This window comes from Typopeltis vanoorti, chromosome 14 (genome assembly GCF_054136105.1).
Source record: "Typopeltis vanoorti isolate ZY-2024b chromosome 14, IOZ_Tvanoo_1.0, whole genome shotgun sequence".
NCBI classification, from domain to species: domain Eukaryota; kingdom Metazoa; phylum Arthropoda; class Arachnida; order Uropygi; family Thelyphonidae; genus Typopeltis; species Typopeltis vanoorti.
The window spans coordinates 59,108,580-59,128,017 of record NC_143562.1 but is presented as its reverse complement, the minus strand read 5'-3'; the positions used below and the strand labels follow the sequence as shown (position 1 = coordinate 59,128,017).

The following is a 19,438-nucleotide window of genomic DNA, read 5'->3' as shown; positions in this document are numbered from 1 at the left end:
CTACTTGTTGCAGACATCTTGTCGGAGTTTGTTGAGATGTCTGTGCACCTGTGATTGAGTGGAGCCGACTTGCAAGCTGCCCTGAGGTGCATCGATTACTTTTTGCTATTATAATGAAAAATCTGTCTTCATGCTCTGTGTAGGGCGAGGGTGATCTCTTAGCGAACATCTGGAATAAAATCCATTGATTTGAAATGCTGCCCAGATCCTGGATACAGCATTACATGAGATTCCAAATTCTCTGGCAATATCAGTAATTCTGCAGCCTTCTTCTTCAAGCATTCCAATAATTCTTCTCCCTGTGTGAAATCATCTAGATGATGTCTTTGAGACATTACAAGATATCCAAGTTTGCAACTTCATCCTTCGTGAAAAGCATATCCTTTAAACACAATTTGTTTAGCACAGCCTTTTGCCTTTTTTATCTTGTTGTGTGCTACCACGTGACCCCTTTGTGCATGATTCGAAAATTAAATTTGAATGTGTGTACCCACTACTCGAAAATGTCAGTTACACAAATTGCCACAAGCTGATTTGTCTGAATTTGTGGTTGTAATCTTCAGAAATAGTGTTCATCCTTTGGTTTTGTATATGTATTAAACTACTGTTTTCCACTGATGCTAGCCTACAATTTTCAGGCCAAAATATATAGCCTTTGAATAAATATTATTCACTTATTCCCTTGTGTTTTTGTGTGAATTGAAGAAACCGTATGGCAAAAGTATCTCTAAAAAGATGACTTGTGGTGTACCACAGGGATTTGACTTTGATTCATCAATGTTATACATTCTTTACATTAGTAACACTGGGAATATTTTGACAGGTGATATACAGCTGTTTGCTGATGATGCAAAGATAAATAGAGTAATTAGCAAAGTGGCTGATATGCAATACTTGTAGAATGGTTTGAATAAACTGAAATCCTGGGTATTTGAAAATGGCTATCAGTTCAATGTCAGTAAATGTAAAGTCATGCACTTTAGTGTAATGAGATATGGCATATTACAATGGTGGGATCATACTAGTAGAAACTATAAGGGTAGGGATCTTGGAGTTTTAGTAGGTGGGAAGTTGAGGTTCAAAACACTAAATCAGCTGTATACTAGACAGTGTTCAAACCAATTTTAACTTATGGATCTGAGAGCTGGGTTAGAAAGAAAACACTTGATCAAGACTAGAGACCTCTGATATGCGAGTTCTGAGACAGATTACAGTGAAGTCAACAGATGGCATCAATGGCAGTATCTCGTTAAAAATGAAGATATTAGGAAAGAACTTGCCATTGCTAGCATTCAGGAATGTGTTAGCAGAGCTAATCTCACATGGTATGGCCACTTAAACAAAATGGTTTTCAATAAAACTTTAAGGAGTGCGATGTATATATTTGATAAAGTAAGATGAAATAAATGGAGGTTGAGTTCGAGGTTATATCGTAGTGTGTAGTCTTCGTGCAAGCTCCTGATAAGATAAGTATTATTTTCAGTTATCGTTGATAAAATTACTTAATATTGCGTAGTTTTGTTTGCCTTGTGTATTTTAGTGCGTCTATTTGTGTGTTTTTGGTGTGTTATAACTTATTATTTGATAAAACACGTTGCAATAATTATGGCACCTGTACGAAGGAAAATGGCGGCCAGTAATGATGGTTCGCCGTCTTTATCAAAGAACGGTAGTATAAAAGAAATGAGTCAGTGTACTAGCTGTGAAATGTACGCTTTGCGGAGTGCGTTTGGAGTGTGGATAGATGATAATAAAGGATTGAATGTGTGTAGAAAATGTAGGGAGAATGAGGAATTGAAGTGTATTTCGGATCGTGAGTGTGATATTTTTGTCAAACTTCAGAATGAAGAAAATAGCGATATGACAAGAAACGGCAAGGTTGCACATGAGAATTATGAGAGTGTGAATGATAGTATTAATGGTTTCTCAGAGAATAAAAAAGATGAGATAGATGCATTGAGTGAGATCGCGTTGTTGAATGGTGCGATAGAAAGGGCAAAACAGCAGCTAGAGTGCATGAACAAAAGTCGACTGAATGAACTAACCAATAACAAAAAGTATGACAGGAAAAATAGGCGTATGAATGTGAACATGAACAAAATGAAGGATAGAGTGCTGTATGGAGACTTATTAGTACGAGGTGTGTTAGTAGAGGATTTGACAAAATCGTACAAACCTGGTGCGACCATAAAGGATTTAACCGAGTCTATTAGAGAGCAAAAGGAAAGGGTGAAAGAAATGATTGTTGTGGTAGGTACGAATGATTTGAAAGAAGATAAAATGGAAATGATAGAAGACCTGAATGAATTGTTTGAGGTAGCAAAAGAAAAGAGTGAGAGAGTTAGAATGATTAGTCTTTTGCCACGGTATGACAGTGGAATGTTTAAAAGGAGGGCCATAATTGTGAATGATTTTATGCGTGGGTTATGTATGACGAGTGGTGTGGAATTTGTGGACGTGTGGAGTGAGTTTGATGGGCGAAAGGATCTATATAACATGGATGGCTTGCATTTGAATGGTTATGGTGTAAGAAGACTTGAGAAAGTGTTGCTGAATGTAGTGGATGTGCAAATTCAGGGAAACTAGATTTGTTAAGGGGGGGGGAATAGATATACAGTCCTTAGGGAGGCAGTTGAATGTAAGAATGAATATAATATGCTAGAGCAAATAAGGACAACAAACCAGAGTGGGATAGTTAATATAAGGCATCAAGGTAGGGTTGGGGCTAATGGGGGTCTTAAATGCATGTACACTAATACTAGGAGTATTAGGAACAAGAAGGAAGAGTTTTTGGCCATGGTTGGCACTTCCAGACCACAGGTTATCGGTATTAGTGAAACATGGCTGACTGTAGATGATATAGCTAGCGGGATTGAATGTGATGGGTATAGTATGTTCAGGAATGACAGAGAGAATAAAATGGGGGGAGGAGTATTGTTGATGATAGCTGATGAGCTACAGCCAAGGAGAATAGAAGTTGAATTGCAGGATAGAGAAAAGAGCACATTTGAGGCCATTTGGTGTGAGATTGTGGCTAGCAGAACTAAATATACAATTGGGTGCTGCTATAGACCAGGTGATGGAAAAGATGGTGGTGACAGTGTGCACAAGCAAATAGAAGAAATGAGTGGAAGGAGGGTGATTATTATGGGAGATTTCAACTATGGTCGCATTGATTGGAGTGAGGAGAGGACACACGGGAGGAAGGAATTGGATTTTATGTGGTTATTAAGGGATAACTATCTGCGACAGCATGTAATGGAAAATACTAGGGGTCAGAGAGTGCTTGACCTAGTAATTACATCTGAGGATTTGGCTGTAATAAATATGACCACATTGCCACCAATCGGTGAGAGTGATCATAGGGTCTTGACTTGGGAGGTGGCTAAAGGTGTAGAATTTTCAATTAAGACAGGGTACATGTGAAATTATCGGGCTGGAAAGTATGACAAGCTTAGGAGTTTGATTGGCTCAGTGCCATGGCATGTACAACTACAAGGACTAGAAGTCGATAGTGCATGGGAGGTAGTTAAGAAGTGCTTGCATGAAGCAATGGCTGACTGTATACCTAGAGTCCGAATAATAAATCAAGTAGGGGTTAAATGGATGAATAACACCATTAAGCTTGAGCTGCAAAAAAAGAAACAACTATGGAGGGAATTTAAGGAGAAAGATGACCGGCAGGCACATGAACGGTATAAAGCGCAGGCCAGAAGGGTGACATGTGTGGTAAGAAAAGCAAAAAAGGATTACGAAAGAACATTGGCCATGCAGGCTAAAGAGAATCCTAAACAGTTTTTTAGATATGTAGCAAGTAAAAGGAAAAATGTACATGGCAGAATGATTTTAAAGAATGCCGATGGTAGGGAGGTAACTGAATCAGTTGAGATAGCTGAGTTACTGAGTGAGCACTTTGCAAGAATATATCATCCAGGTGGTGACATTGCAGAAACGAATAAACCAGTAGATTATACGGGAATTGTGGTGAATGAAGTGGAGGTGAGTAGTCTATTGCATAACCTCAATGTCAATACATCTGTGGGATTGGATGGTATACCAGCTCGTGTAGTACGAGAAGCAGCTAAAAAATTGTCAGTACCCTTGACCATTTTGTTTAATTTGAGTCTCGGGTCTGGGTTAGTCCCGAGCGGGTGGAAGGAGGGGAAAATAGTTCCACTGCATAAAGGTGGTTCCAAGACTGCTGTTGTAAATTACCAACCGATTAGCATATCAGGAATCATTGTCAAGGTCTTAGAGAAATTAGTCAAGAAAATAATACAGGATCGGATAGATGAAAATGGGATATTGTATGGAGGACAACATGGTTTTGTGAAGGGTAGATCATGCCTCAGTAACTTGCTCACGTTTTATAACACAGTGACGGCTGAACTGGATAGGGGTAACGGTTTTACAGTGATACTACTGAACCTTGCCAAGGCCTTTGACAGGGTACCACATGGAACCCTAATCAGTAAACTGGAGCAGATGGGGATAGATATAGGGTTGGTAAGATGGATAGGAGGGTGGTTGAAGGAGAGATACCAGAGAGTGGTTTATTCAGGAGTGGAGTCAAAAAGATGGCTTGTGACTAGTGGAGTGCCACAGGGCTCTGTTCTTGGACCACTGCTTTTCAATTTGTTCATCAATGATATTGGAAAGGATTTGAGAGGAAGTGTTCACTTGTTTGCTGATGATGCAAAGTTGGGTAGAGCAATTGTGAGTGCACAGGATGTCAAAATTTTACAGGATGATTTGGATAGTTTGGAGGACTGGGCTAGGAAAAATGGATGTCAGTTTAATGTGGCAAAGTGTAAGGTTATGCACTTTGGGGTGAAAAGAACAGCAGCAGTATATCGCATTGGTGGAACCATACTCCAGGAGATTGATGAGGCCAGGGATTTGGGAGGGCTGGTGGATAGGGAGTTGAAGTTTAGGGGGCACATTGCAAAAGTGACTAAAACAGCTCACCAAATCACTTGGCTTATGAAAAATACTTTAACATGCAGAGACAAACAAGTTGTTGTTCCTCTGTATCGAGCCTTGATAAGACCCCATCTGGACTTCTGTGCCCAGTTATGGGCACCAGGGTTTCTTCGTGATGGGGAAGAAGTGGAGAGGGTCCAGAGACGAGTGACCAAGATGATAGCAGGTCTGTGGAATGAACCTTATGAGAATAGGTTGAGGATTTGTGGGTTGCAGAAATTGGACGATAGGCGAAGGAGGGGTGATATGATTGAGACATTCAAATTACTGAAGAGTTTTTATAAGATTGATCCAGAAGATATTTTTGAAAATATGACTGGTGGTGGGAGGACTAGGGGCCATGCATGGAAGCTGGGCAAGAGCGTGGTTGACAAGGGTGTTAGAGCTAGGTTTTTTACTTGGAGAGTGGTGAATGAGTGGAATAAGCTTCCAGAGTCTGTTGTGGGTGCTACGACCGTGAATGAGTTCAAGGCAAGATATGATAGATACTGTGTGAATGCTGAATAGTTGTTCCAGACATGATGTTAGGGCCTCCCTCGATGAGTCTGTCGACTCCTTGGAGTTTCCCGGAATAATAATAATAATAATAATAATAAAAAATAAATAAAACACCACACAAGAGACAGCTTCCATTTCTGTATATGTTTTAAACACATAGCAATTCTGAGTGAAGACAAGGATAGATTATTCTATACTCATTTGGTACCAGTTGCATTAATTGAGTATACCACGAGATGTTAAATAAAGCTATTAAACAATTATGCAGCAGAAAGTCATAATTTGGAAAGCAGAATTGTCACTGTTAGTAAGTTAAATTCAAGATGCGAGTTCAATACACTCTACCTGTAAGAAGCTACAGGTGGGATGAGTGGAGGGTGATTCAGCGCCATGCGGTAAACAAATGGATAGTTTTAAAGGAAGGCTCATATCAATGCAAATAGATTGTCATGAGATTTTCTGTTTTATGATAATCTCATCCATAAAAGCTGAAAATCTGTACAACTTAACTACAATGGATGGTTTCAGGAGTTAAACAATCTAAGAGTAACTCTAGGCCAGTAAGTACCACTACTCAATATTGCAGAACCATAGTAGTACTTTTTATCATTCAGCCTCTGAAGTGGTAATGATGCAGATTACTATGTTCTTGTACAGCTTTCTGTTTTCAAATCTAGCATGAGTACTGATAAAGCTGTCGCAGAATAAGTTTCCATTAATTATTTACTGACAAAGCCTATGAGACCTGTGTGTTTGTGAAATGAACTGTGAATTGATTACTGGAAGGTGGGTTTTTGCTGTAATTACTGTTACTGTATTAAATGAGTTACTGGTTCCAACTTTTCTTGTATGTAATTGACAAACTAACTGAAATATATGGAATATACTTCATATACTTCCATATTGAAGTATATGGAATATACTTCAATATGAGTATGTGTGCAATAGCATACTGGTTTGTTATACATGGGGTGAAGCCAAAAATGCTATATAGCCTTAAATGTACATTGCAATGGGGAATTTAATTCATACAAAATAAAGGTAAAAAAAAAAGTGGCCCTTCCCTTAATGCATAACATTAGACATATCTGCAAGGAGATGTGTTTTGCATTATGGGAGATACTGAGATAGGAGTGTTGGTAGTTTGCTCCACCTTTGCAAGGAGTCGCCCTGGTGTTGCATCACCTTACCCCAGTCCTGAAGATACTTTCAGGCACAAACTTTGTTTGCTCACACTTGGATAAAGGATTAAACTAAATTTATTATATTCTAACCAAGTGAAAAATAAGCTTTCAACATCTTTCTCTAAATCCATAGTAATTTATTAAAAAGGTGGAACACCATTTGGCAACTCCTATAGGTAGAGATGACCTTGCTAACACTTCTGCCTGGTATCTCCACTTGGGCCTGGCTCCCACTGAAGAGACCTCAACAACTAGGACCTAAAGGAAAGCTCCAGTTCCAGATCGAAGAGACAGAGCGTTTTGGTGTTGTACTACCCAAAGGATCAGCTAGACAGCCTGTGCCTCCCAGTCCAAAAGAAGATCCAGTTCCAGCGGCCCGAATAGAGAGCTCCATGCTCAGGTTCTACCGTGGTACCCCAGCCTTGGTAAGACCTCTTTATTCTTTATTTGTTGTTTTATCTATCCCTTCCGGTATCTTTTTGCTTGCCATGAGGAACGCCCAGCGTTCCTCGATTTTGCCCTCCTTTACATCCCCTTTCTAGAGCCAGTAGTTAGGAATTCCTTTAACAATGCTGCTTTTTTTGCCCAGAACTAGGACGCTCGGTATCGAGGTCAAGCAGCCCGTAAACGAGCGGGCGTTAGTGAAAGCTCTGATAGAGACAGTAAGGGTGGTAAACATATACGGTTTCACACCGTACTCGACGGAGAGATTTCAAATCGTGGTCAAAAACAACCAAACAAGAAGAAAATTATTAGAAGGTTTCCCTTGTTTGGGACAAACAATCAAGCCTTTTTTTAGTAGGGAGTCTACGCAGAACATTAAAAATAACCAGATTTCCCCTAGAATACTTGGAAAATGAAGCCGACATTAAGAAATTCTTTAGTCAATGTGGTGAAATTCATGATATCAAAGCGATTGAACATGCAGAATACAAAGGCTGGAAAACAGGAGAAGTAGAAATCCATATGGATATGAAAACAGATGTTCCCAGCTTCATTAAGTTGGGCCAAACAAGGGTTATGGTCAACTACCCGGGTGTCAAACGATTGTGCTTTCGACGTGACTCTGCTGAACACCTCGAGGCAGATTGCCCGAGAATACAATGTAGAAACTGCAAATCAACGAAGCACAAATTAGAACGCTGCACAGAACCTTGTCTTAAATGTGGAGACTTGACCAACAAAGTTGACACATGCTCGCACAAGATGCATTACTAAGGAGCGATTTTCCGGAGCTCTGCCATCAGGCCGAAAAAGGGGCAACAGCAGAAAACATAACCTCCACAAAAATCCCCAATGGGTAAGATATACGAGGCAACCTGCCACACGAAGTACAAAACTGCCAACATCGAGATTGCAAACATCGAAACGCACAGGAAAGAGGAAGAAGTTGTCACAAAAGTTGTGAGAGGGGAGCAATTGTTTATCAGTATGAAGAATCCTTGCATTTTCATTCCAGATGTCGCTCTAATTTATAGTAATCATGACTATATATAGTACACAGACTTGTCTTTGTACTGTTTTTACTGATATAATAAAGATACTTGTTTTTCTTGTGGTGTCTGCTGGGAAGCGTAGGGGACATTTATCATTATTTTCATTCTTATTCCAACAGAATATGCATAGTGTAGTCAGCAAAACTGTTTATTCCTATGAATAAATGAATCCTTCTATGTTTCATTACAAATACACGGTGTCATTAAATAAAATATTTCCTAATTTCTGTTTTGTTGTTTATTTTGAGTGCGAGTTTTTCATGTTATATTTAAATACTGATTAAAATTCATGCTTGATATTAACTTTGTTACACTTTTGTTTTTATCTTATTATAGTAAAGAGATGTTTTATGAAACATTTGTTTCAATTTAGCATATAAATATTGGGTTGGCAAATAAGTTCGTTCGGTTTTTCAGAATAGAATGAAACACATTTTATTTAATATCTATAATACATACTAGTCAGTTATATGTTGACCCTCTTTATCAATGACCTCTTGCCATCTGTCCACCAACTTCATTATGCCGCATTCATAAAACTCCTGAGATTTACTGGCGAAAAACTGATCCAGGTGTATTTTGACAGCCTCCTTATTACCGAAGGTTTTCCCGTTCAGAGAATTCTGCAACAATCGGAATAAGTGGTAATCGGAAGGTGCCAGGTGCGGTAAATATGGAGGATGTGGCAAAACATCCCAGCCAAGACATAACAATTTACTCTGGGTTGTTAACGATGTGTGGGATCTGGCGTTGTCGTGGTGAAAGACAACTCCTTTCCGATTTGCCAATCCAGTACATTTTGTGCTAACTGTACGGGCCAGTTGCATTAACTGTGAGCAATAGACAGTTGAATCAAATGTTCTGCCTGACAGTAACATTTCTTTGGGTGCAATCCCGCTTTCAAGGTTGTTTGCAGCAGTTCGCTCTTGTGCCCCCCCCATGATCTTTTACATACCACGTTATTGTACATGACCCATTTTTCATCTCCCGTAATCATCCGCTTCAAAAATGGGTCGTTTTCTTGGCGACGTCGCAGCGAATCACAGATGGATATGCGAGCGGTCGTATTGGCCTCGTCGATTCATGCGGCACCCAAACATTGAGTTTTGAAACATATCCCAGCTTGTGCAAATTGGTTTTCAATGCTTGTATGAGATATGTTCAGCTGTAGCAATCTCCTGCACTGTTTGTGATGGATTTTATCGACGATAACCTTCACAACACTCGAATCAACTTGGCCGGGCGACCGGCACGAGGCACATCATTGACGTCGAAATCTCCAGAATGGAATTTGGCAAACCACTCTTGGCATATGTGTTCTGTTAAGGCACCATCCTCATATACACTACATATTTTTTTTATGGGCCTCTGCAACTCGTTTGCCATTTTTGAAATAAAAAAGCAAAATATGCCGGTAATGTACATTATTTCTTTCCATTTCTAAAAATATGTTACACACACGCAACTCAAATAGGCTGAACAAAAATTCACTGAAAGGTTACGTGAAATGTTGCCTTTCAACTGCGCAATAGCGTTGCACGGTAGCACAACAATAGCGACAGGTGAAGCGGCATAAACTTGTATTAACGCATAAACCGAACGATCTTATTTGCTAACCCAATATATATGTTTTTCATTTCTCTCTGATTGGAAGAGCTGACCACTTGAAGTAGAGCAACACCGGGGCAACTCAGGGGTAAAGGAGTATGCTACATGCATTCTGCCATCTACTATAAAACAGTTTAATATTTTGGGGGCTGATGGGACCTAACAAGTACAGATACTACACTTTTTGCTTCTCAGCCTTTTTTTTGCTAAGATATAAATGTAGTATCTGTTCTTATCAGTTTACTAGCAGATATGGGCCAAAAGATATTAAATTTATTTTCAGAAGGTGGCAAAGTGTTTGGATCTGCTCTATCTTTGGCATGAGTTGCCTAGTATTGTACAACACCAATCTCTTTGAGGTATCACTTCCTGGCTTTTTATATATACCCGGTGGTTCAAAATTCCACATACGAACTTCGAGAGGAGGTAGAGAACATCAAAATCAACCATATTTCACATAGGAAAGCATGACCGGAAACGCCATTCGAAAGTGATAGATGGCGCTGTTCGCCAGTGCTCCAGGTGAGCAATTGGAGCTTCCTCATTCAAGCTTTTGACATCATACAAAGACATGCATCATTTTACGAACACTAAGATGGCAGACATGCACCTCGTTTATGGGTTAGCTGACGGTAATGGACGAGCTGCTGTACAAATGCATCGCAAAAGGTACCCAAACAGAAGTGTACCAAATCACCAAACGTTTGCGCATTTGCATCAGAATTTGTGTGACTATAGATCATTCAGGGATCGCAAGGCATGATAGTGGGCGGCCACGATCGACGTGAAATCCCACCATGGAAGAGTTTGTTGCATGCGATGAACAATAATCCAGAGACAAGCACATGCCGTTGCCTCTGCTATAGGAGTATCTCGATCCAGTGTATTGTGCATTTTTGCACTGAGTCCTTACATCCATTTCATCTTCAATGGGTCCAGTTACTGATGGCTGAAGATTACCCTCGATGTGTGGAATTCGCACAGTAGTTTCTGCAGAAAAGTGCCGTAGACCTGGATTTTCCAACTTGTGTTTTGTTCACGGATGAAGCTTCGTTTACCCACGAAGGGGTCTTCAATCACCACAATGCTCATGTGTGGATCTATGAGAACCCATACACTGTGCAATCACATGCTGCACAACAACCTTCGCCATTAATGTATGGGCAGGCTGTTACCACCCCGACTCCCAGAAGTATTGGACCTATCTGGAAGAAGTTCTGCCAGATTTACTGAACAATGTTCCAATGACTCTGCATTGGCAGATGTGGTTCCAACACGACAGGGCTCCAGCCTATTTTGTCATTTCTGTGCATCAGTATTTGGACAGGTCCTTTGGGGCTCAATGAATTGGGTGTGGTGGACCCGTCGCATGGCCCCCACGCTCATCTGATTTATCGAGCATTGATTTCTTTCTGTGGGGGACCCTTAAAGCCATGGTGTACAAAACGCCTGTTGCCTCTGACATGGACGTCATGGCAGAAATTGCCATCGCTGCTGTTAATATCCGGGAAACTCCAGGTATTTTTGAAAATGCACGGCAATGAATGCATCGTTGGAGTCAACATGCATCACTGCTAATGGTAGTAATTTTGAGCACCTGATGTGAAACCATATTATGTATCCAACTATGATTGAACTGTTTAGTTACACCTAATAAAGTTTTTTTACACTACTTACTGCCTTGCGTTATTTCTGTATCTTTGTGTCCCTGTTATAGTACATTCCCGTGGCATTTCCGGTCATGCTTTCCTATGTGAATATGGTTGATTTTGATGTGTTCTACCTCTCCTCAAAGTTTGTACGTAGAATTTTGAACCACCCTGTATGTGTGTGTGTATTTCCCATGAGCAGTACAAGGTACAGGCAAAGAGAGTAACCTGTGTGATGGTAAGGAAAGCCAAAGCTAATTATGAGAGGAAACTAGCTGATGAATCCAAAAGAAACCCTAAGGAGTTCTTTCACTATGTGGCAAGTAAAAGGAAGAATAACCATGGAAGGATTACTTTAAAAAGTGTTGATGGTACAGAAATTATAGAAGCAAATCAAATAGTTGAGTTGCTTAGTGATCATTTTGCAAAGGTGAACCATCTTGGTTGTGATATTGCAGTGTCAAATGAGTCATTGACTGATGAGAGTCTAGAGATAGACGAAATAGAGGTGCTTAATATATTACAGAACCTTAATGCTAATACTGCCATTGGGTTAGATGGCATATTGGTCCATGTGTTACGAGAATGTGCAAGAGAATTGGCACCTCCTCTAACCAGGCTGTTTAATTTAAGCCTCAGTTCTGGTAAAGTACCAATAGAGTGAAAGAGGGGAAAATAATTCCATTGCATAAGGGCAGCTCCAAGACTGAAGTTGCAAATTATAGACCAATCAAAATATCTGGAGTAGTGGTTAAGGTTTGGAGAAATTGGTAAAAATTAGAATTCAGGACTGGGTGGACAGCAATATGATATTTGATAATGGGCAACATGGTTTTGTGAAGGATAGGTCTTGCCTCAGTAACTTGCTTACTTTCTATAATAAAGAAACATTGGAGTTGGATAAAGGAAATCCTTACTCAGTGATACTACTGGAATTTGCAAAGGCATTTGACAGGATTTCACACAGAACTCTGTTGCATAAACTAGCGCAAATGGATTTCACACAGAACTCTGTTCCATAAACCACTCTTTGATATCTAGCATAAACTAGATATCAAAGAGTGGTTTATGGAGGCGCTGAGTCCAGGAGAAGGCAGGTGACTAGTGATATACCTCAGGGCTCGGTGCTTGGCTCTATTGTTTAATTTGTACATCAATGATATTGGGAATACTCTGAAAGGAAATATCCACTTGTTTGCTGATGATGCAAAATTAGGAAGAGTAATAGTCAATTCAGATGATGTAGATATCTTGCAGGATGACTTAAATAGGCTGACGGTATGGACTAAGGTAAATGGCTGTCAGTTTAACATGGCTAAGTGTAAGGTGATGCACTTCAAGAGGATGAGATCATATGCTGCTTAATATATTAATGGAATTGAACAGCAAGAAGTTGATGAGGCAAGTTACTTGGGAGTTATTGTGGACAGAGAACTTAAGTTTAAAGGGCATATTGCAGAGATTGCCAAACATCACATCAAATTACATGATTGTTGAAGAACACACTAACAAGCATGGATAAGAAAACTATTGTTCCACTTTATAAGGATCCTTGTAAGGATTTATAAGGATGTAAGAGTGTGCTTGTTAACCACACTCTTACATAATCTCAGGGATGGCCCCCTCATTCTCTCCCATACTGCACTGGTCTTAAAATGTCATTAGTATCAATCCTATAAAATCCCTTTAATAATTTATATTCCTCTATCATATCTCCTCTCCTACGTCTATCAACTAGTTTTTAGAGCCCACAGATCTTCAATCTATCCTCATAGGGAACATCCCAAAGACCGCATTTGGACTATTGCGCACAGATCTGGTCACCTGGATTTCTTGGTGATGAAGAAATGGTGGAGAGGATTCAGAGGTGAGTTATAAAGATTGTTGCAGGTCTGTGGGATGTTCCCTATGAGGATAGATTGAAGATCTGTGGGTGCTAAAATCAAGCTGATAGACGTAGGAGAGCAGATATGATAGAGGAATATAAATTATTAAAGGAATTTTATAGGATTGATACTAATGACATTTTTAAGACCAGTGCAGGAAGGGAGAGAACGAGGGGCCATCCCTGGAGATTATGTAAGAGTGTGGCTAACAAGGGTTTTAAGACTAGATTTTTTGCTTAGAGTGTTCTAAGGGTGGAATGCATTGCCAGAGGTGGTTGTGAATGCTTCGTTGTGAATGAATTTAAGGAAAAGTATGATAGGTATTGTGTAAATAATGATTAGTGTGTCAATGTAGATCTCCCACGATGAGTCTTTTGACTCCATGGAGACACTGTTATTATTATAACATATATATATTACGCAGGCCTGGTTAGCTTATCTACTCTCTAGCCAAAAGGTTGCAGGTTCGAATTCCGTCGTGGGCATGGATGTTTGTGATTGTCTGTGAAAATACTAAGGATGGTGGCTCGGCAGTAGATGGTGTTGGTGTAGATGATGAAGGTAGTTGCAGGTAGTGGATTGGTGGAGACAGAGTTGTAGAGTAGGTGCCCTCCCTCGATGAGTCTTTGGACTCCCTGGAGATGCTGTGTAATAATATAATAATATTAATTAAATAAATTTAATGACTACAAGCCAACCAATATCAAAATAGAAAAAAATACTATTTATTATTTGAGGGCACAACTAGTTTCATCTTCTTAGAAGTTGGTTATGCATTACTAAATCACTTAAGGAATTGACAATGTAGATAAGAATATAAATTAAATTACACTTTAATAAATATTCCGATATTTCGGCAACATCACGTTGCCATTTTCAAAAGGAACTTACAAAAAAGGCACGTGGGCACAACAACACAGTAACTGAGAATGAAGGGATGAAGCTATTGTTTTCTTAAAAGTCCTGATGATGTGCCCTAATGGGCTAAGTAGGTGTTCTTGGCTGTTGGGCTGAAGGTTTGCTGATGTAAGCCTCCCAAATTTGGGGCAGTCTCATACAACCAAATTTGTGAGGTTTGGAGAGTTTCTTAGAGCTAAGGCTGATTCCATAAATAGTCTTTCGAATTTGTATTTGCTACGGTGTATTACTAGCTTTCTTCCACCGTATTCTGTGGTGTGTATCCAGAGCATGGTCTGCAAGACCAGAATGGCTGTATTTGTGAAAATGGATGTAGTCCTCGTGTTCCGAAATTCTGATATTCGCTATCCTGCCTATTTGGTCAAAGTAAGACAGTTTACAGCTGCAAGGGAACTGGTATACTTCAGGTAGGTCTAGGGGAAGTTTTTGGTCTTTAGTGGAGCAGATAAGAGATGCCAATTTTCTGTATGGTCTGTAACAGGAGGTCAAGTCATGTTTTTTTAAGATTTTGGTAATTTTTGCCAAGGTGCCTCAAATGTAGGGAATGGTGATGGATTTAGAGTAATCCTTGTGGAGTGGGTTTGTGGTTTGTAGGTTTTAATTTTTTAGTGTGTGTGTGGGGGGGGGGAGATAGCCAATGGTGAGAAAGTGTTGATGTGATTCAGTTCAGTGTTTAGGGCCTTGTCGTTAGAACAGAATAGTTTAGCCGTGTTGTATAGTATTTTCACTACTCCATATTGTTGTGAGGAGAGGGGGGGGGGATGATGGGATTGTTGGTGAATGTACCTGCCTGTATGAGTGGGTTTCGAAAAAATTTGAAAAATTAAAAAAGAACTCGTGCGTCAATCCAAAAATTCCTACCAACACTGTAATCAACCTTTCTTCAGTCACCCTGAAGCACTCAACGCGCTTTCACGTGGCCACAACTTCGCCATTGCTCCCAGAAAAATACCTAGTGAGATATTATTATCCAGATCAAACGTCGAATCCGCCACCTTCCAAATCAAATCGCCAACTGTGTAAGATTGGATGTAGCTTGTGTCCTCTCCAAAGCAAGACCACCAAAAACCAACATAACCAACAAGGAATATAAAGCTCTGCAGGAAATGAGGAATAATAAAGAAATAGTTATCACCAAAGCAGATAAGGGAAATGCAACTGTAGTACTTAACCAAAAGACTACATAAGCTTAATGCTCTTCTATTAGATCGGGCTACTTACTCCCTATCGAATACAATTCCACCAACTCGTAAATCAGAAAACTTCCCAGGCTCTTTAAGAAAGTCACTTCTTGGCCTGTAGAAGTTACCAACGGATTAAAGCTGTTTAACTCTATACCCCCCACCCCATATTTATGGACTCCCAAAAATACATAAAGAAAATGTGCCATTACGTCCCATAGTGGATGGCATTGATTCCCCCACATACAAATTAGCTAAACATTTGGCCAAAGTGCTCGCACACTATATTGGCAACACACCATCACACATAAAAAACTCAGCCCACCTCAAAGCCAGCACAGAAAACCTTACACTCCAACATACTGATATAATAGTCAGCTTTGACATCTCCTACTTATTCACAAATGTCCCACTCAAGGAAACTTTAGAGCTAATCCAAGCTAAATTTTCTCCCGATATCTCAGCCCTATTTCAGTTCACAATGAACTCAGGCTATTTCGTTTGGCAGGGAAAATTCTACAAACAAATAGAGAGGACAGCCATGGGTTCACCACTCTCCCCACCCTTGGCCAATTTCTTTATGGAGAAATTGGCCAAGGGTGGGGAGAAAAAGACCTTTGAAGAAAAAGCCTTAGACTCTGCCCCACAAAAACAAACATATGGCTTCGCTACATTGATGATGTGTTTGCTATTTGGCCACATGGCTCTCCTTCTTAACACACTTAAACAACCAACACCCCAGAATCAAGTTCACCCTGGAAAAAGAGGAAAACAACAGCCTCCCTTTCCTAGACACACTAGTCACCCACCAGCCTGATGGAACGTTGGTTTTCTCAGTTTATAGAAAACCCACCCATACAGGCAGGTACATTCACCAACAATCCCCCACCCCCCTCACAACAATATGGAGTGGTGAAAACACTATACAACACGGCTAAACTATTCTGTTCTAACGACAAGGCCCTAAACACTGAACTAAATCACATCCTCAACACTTTCTCAGCCAATGGCTACCACCCCAAAAAAAAATCCAAAAAAAAAAAAATATTAAAACCTACAAACCACAACCCCCCCCCCCCCACACACACACACTCCACAACAAGGATTACTCTAAATCCATCACCATTCCTTACATCCGAGGCACCTCGGAAAAAATTACCAAAATCTTAAAAAAACATGACTTGACCTCCTGTTACAGACCATACAGAAAATTGGCATCCCTTATCCGCTCCACTAAAGACCAACCACTTCCCCTAGACCTACCTGGAGTATACCAGGTCCCTTGAAGCTGTAAACTGTCTTACTTTGGCCAAACAAGCAGGACAGCGAATATCAGAATTTCGGAACACAAGGACTACATCCGTTTTCACAAATACAGCCATTCTGGTCTTGCAAACCATGCTCTGGATACACGCCACAAAATACGGTGGAAGAAAGCTACAGTAATACACCGTAGCAAATACAAATTCGAAAGACTATTTATGGAAAAAACACTCTCCAAACCTCAACAAATTTGGTTGTATGAGACTGCCCCAAATTTGGGAGACTTACATCAGCAGACCTTCAGCCCAACAGCCAGGAACACCTACTTAGTCTGCTAGGGGGGCACCATCAGGACTTTTAGGAAAACAATAGCTTCATCACTCCATTCTCAGTTACTGTGTTGTATTGCCGCCTATGTGCACGTGGCTTTTCTGCAAGTTCCTTTTGAAGCCGGCAACGTGACGTTGCCGAAATATCCAAAATATTTATTAAAGCATAATTTAATTTATATTCTTATCTACGTTGTCAATTCATTAAGTAATTTAGTCATCTTCTTAGAAGATTTTAGTGGGTACATAACATGAAAAGAGAAATACTCTCTTGTAATGCATATTTTTTTTTTGTAACAATTATAAATTAACTTGCAAACATATTGCTAACATTTGAAGGCATTTTGGATGCCATGATATTGCTGAGCATGATCACATGTATGCCAAAGTTGAATAGCTGAAGAGTAACAATCAGATTGGTTATAGCTAAGATTAGTATTAAGATGGACCATATTGAGGAAAATTTCTGTTCATTGACAATACTATTTGATAGTGTGCTATATATAGTCCTGCTGTACATAATGTTTCTCATATGTTCTCCCATGAGCAACTCAATGGATTTCTCCATCTGACCAAAAAATGCATACTGCAGTTATACCAAAGATGGTAAATTCCAGGTTATTTTAGGCTGTCATGTTTTAGTTTAGGTGCACTAAGTAAGGAATACAGTTTGGAAAGAGGAGTAAAAGAAGTGCTGATTCTATCTAATCACATTCTTAATTCTGCTCAACCTAATGATGATGAAGATTCTGTCACTCATCCAGTGATCTGGAACAAATCAAAAAGCATTTTTAGATGATGCAATGAGCTGGAGAGAAGAATTGTAAAGTCAACAGAAATTGTCCTCAATCTGGTTCATTTTAATACTAATCTTAGCTATAGCCTATCTGATTCTGACTGTCACTTTTCAGCTATCCAATTTTGGTGTACACTAGATCATTCCTGCATGAATGTGCCCAACAATACCACACATCCAGAATACCTTCAAATGTTTGCAATACATCTGCAAGTTAATTTATAGTTGTTACTCTTATTTTTATTTTTTTTTTATTTCTCTTTTCATGTTATGCAACCAATAATGTAGGTCTCTTCTAAGATGAAAGTAGTTGTGTGCTCAAATAATAAATAGCATTTATTACTATTTTGGCATCTCTCGGCTTCTAGTCATTAAATTTATTTAATTATGTCATAGCTGAGTAAATCCACTGCATCAAATTATATATACAGGGTGTTCGGGATAAATTTGACAGTTTCGTAAGGAAAAAGAAAATCTTCTTTGTATCTATTAAATTTAATGAATTGACAAAAAAACATTACAGGCAGAGTTAATTACAATACTATCAACAAGATTTACTCAAAATAACCACCATTAGCATCGATCACAGCTTCAATTCTGCTTCGGAACCTCGAACAAGCTGATGCTACAGTCTCCCTGGGAAGGGCCGCAAAAACTGTTTTAATTTTATCCATTAACTGGGCTTTTGTATTACTGGAAGTGCGATTGGTGTCTTTTTCAACTGCGCCCCATACAAAATAATCCATGGGGTTAAGGTCTGGGGAGTTTGGAGGCCAAACATTTGGACTGGTGAAGTCGTAGAAATTTTCAGACAACCATTTTTGACTTTTCCCAGAGGTGTGGCAAGGGGCCGAATCCTGCTGCCATACATACGGCCTACCATTGGCTACCCTTGTTATCCAGGGCTTGACTACAGTTAGCAACTCCACGAACAAAGCCCGAATTCCAATGCCAGGGTTCTTCAACACCTGTTCCTGCAGATTTGCGAGGAATTCTGCTGTACGAACGCAATCAGATCGTCTGCTAGGGATCTTTCTTCTTGCTACATCCTCGTAGTCACCATTGCAAGTCTCTAGTTCATGCCTGATTGTTTTTACTGTATTCAGGGAGCATTGGGCAGCAGTCGTAATATCCTTATTTTGATGGCGGGCACGAATCATCATGATACAAGTTATTCTCTTCCATGATTCAGGTGGGTTCCAGCTATCCATCCTTTCTGACATCTTGTATATGAATGAAGAAGGGTCCAAACTTTTAAATGAAGAGAAGTGTGTGTTAATACATGTAACTTACGGAAAAATATAATTAATTATAAATATGTCAAATTTATCCCGAACACCCTGTATATACTGTGTGTGTGTGTGCTGGATCAAGAAGTAAAATGTATTTTATTGTGGATTTTGTTCAGAAAAGTCTGAAACATACATCGTGATACGAAATATACATCTAGTGATACATTGCAACACTAGAATTTCACGGGTTGTTTTCTTTTCTGTTATTTTTAATTGATTTGATAATTTAGAGTAACTTGTGAAAACAAGTTTATAACCACAATACTTAAATATGTGTTTTATAGCTTTGTGTATATTTTGTATGTATGGAAATTTCAAGATTTTATTATAAGAAATAGTTATTTTCATGAGGATT

General features: G+C 39.5%; 1 protein-coding gene and 1 pseudogene across 1 annotated transcript in view; one reads left to right on the top strand and one right to left on the bottom strand.

Annotated features, from left to right (window-relative positions):
* Positions 1–19,438, bottom strand: part of LOC150099515 (phosphatidate cytidylyltransferase, photoreceptor-specific-like) — a 206,266-nt gene that overhangs the window by 118,987 nt on the left and 67,841 nt on the right. The window lies entirely within an intron of this gene.
* Positions 9,953–10,122, top strand: LOC150099517 (U2 spliceosomal RNA; annotated as a pseudogene).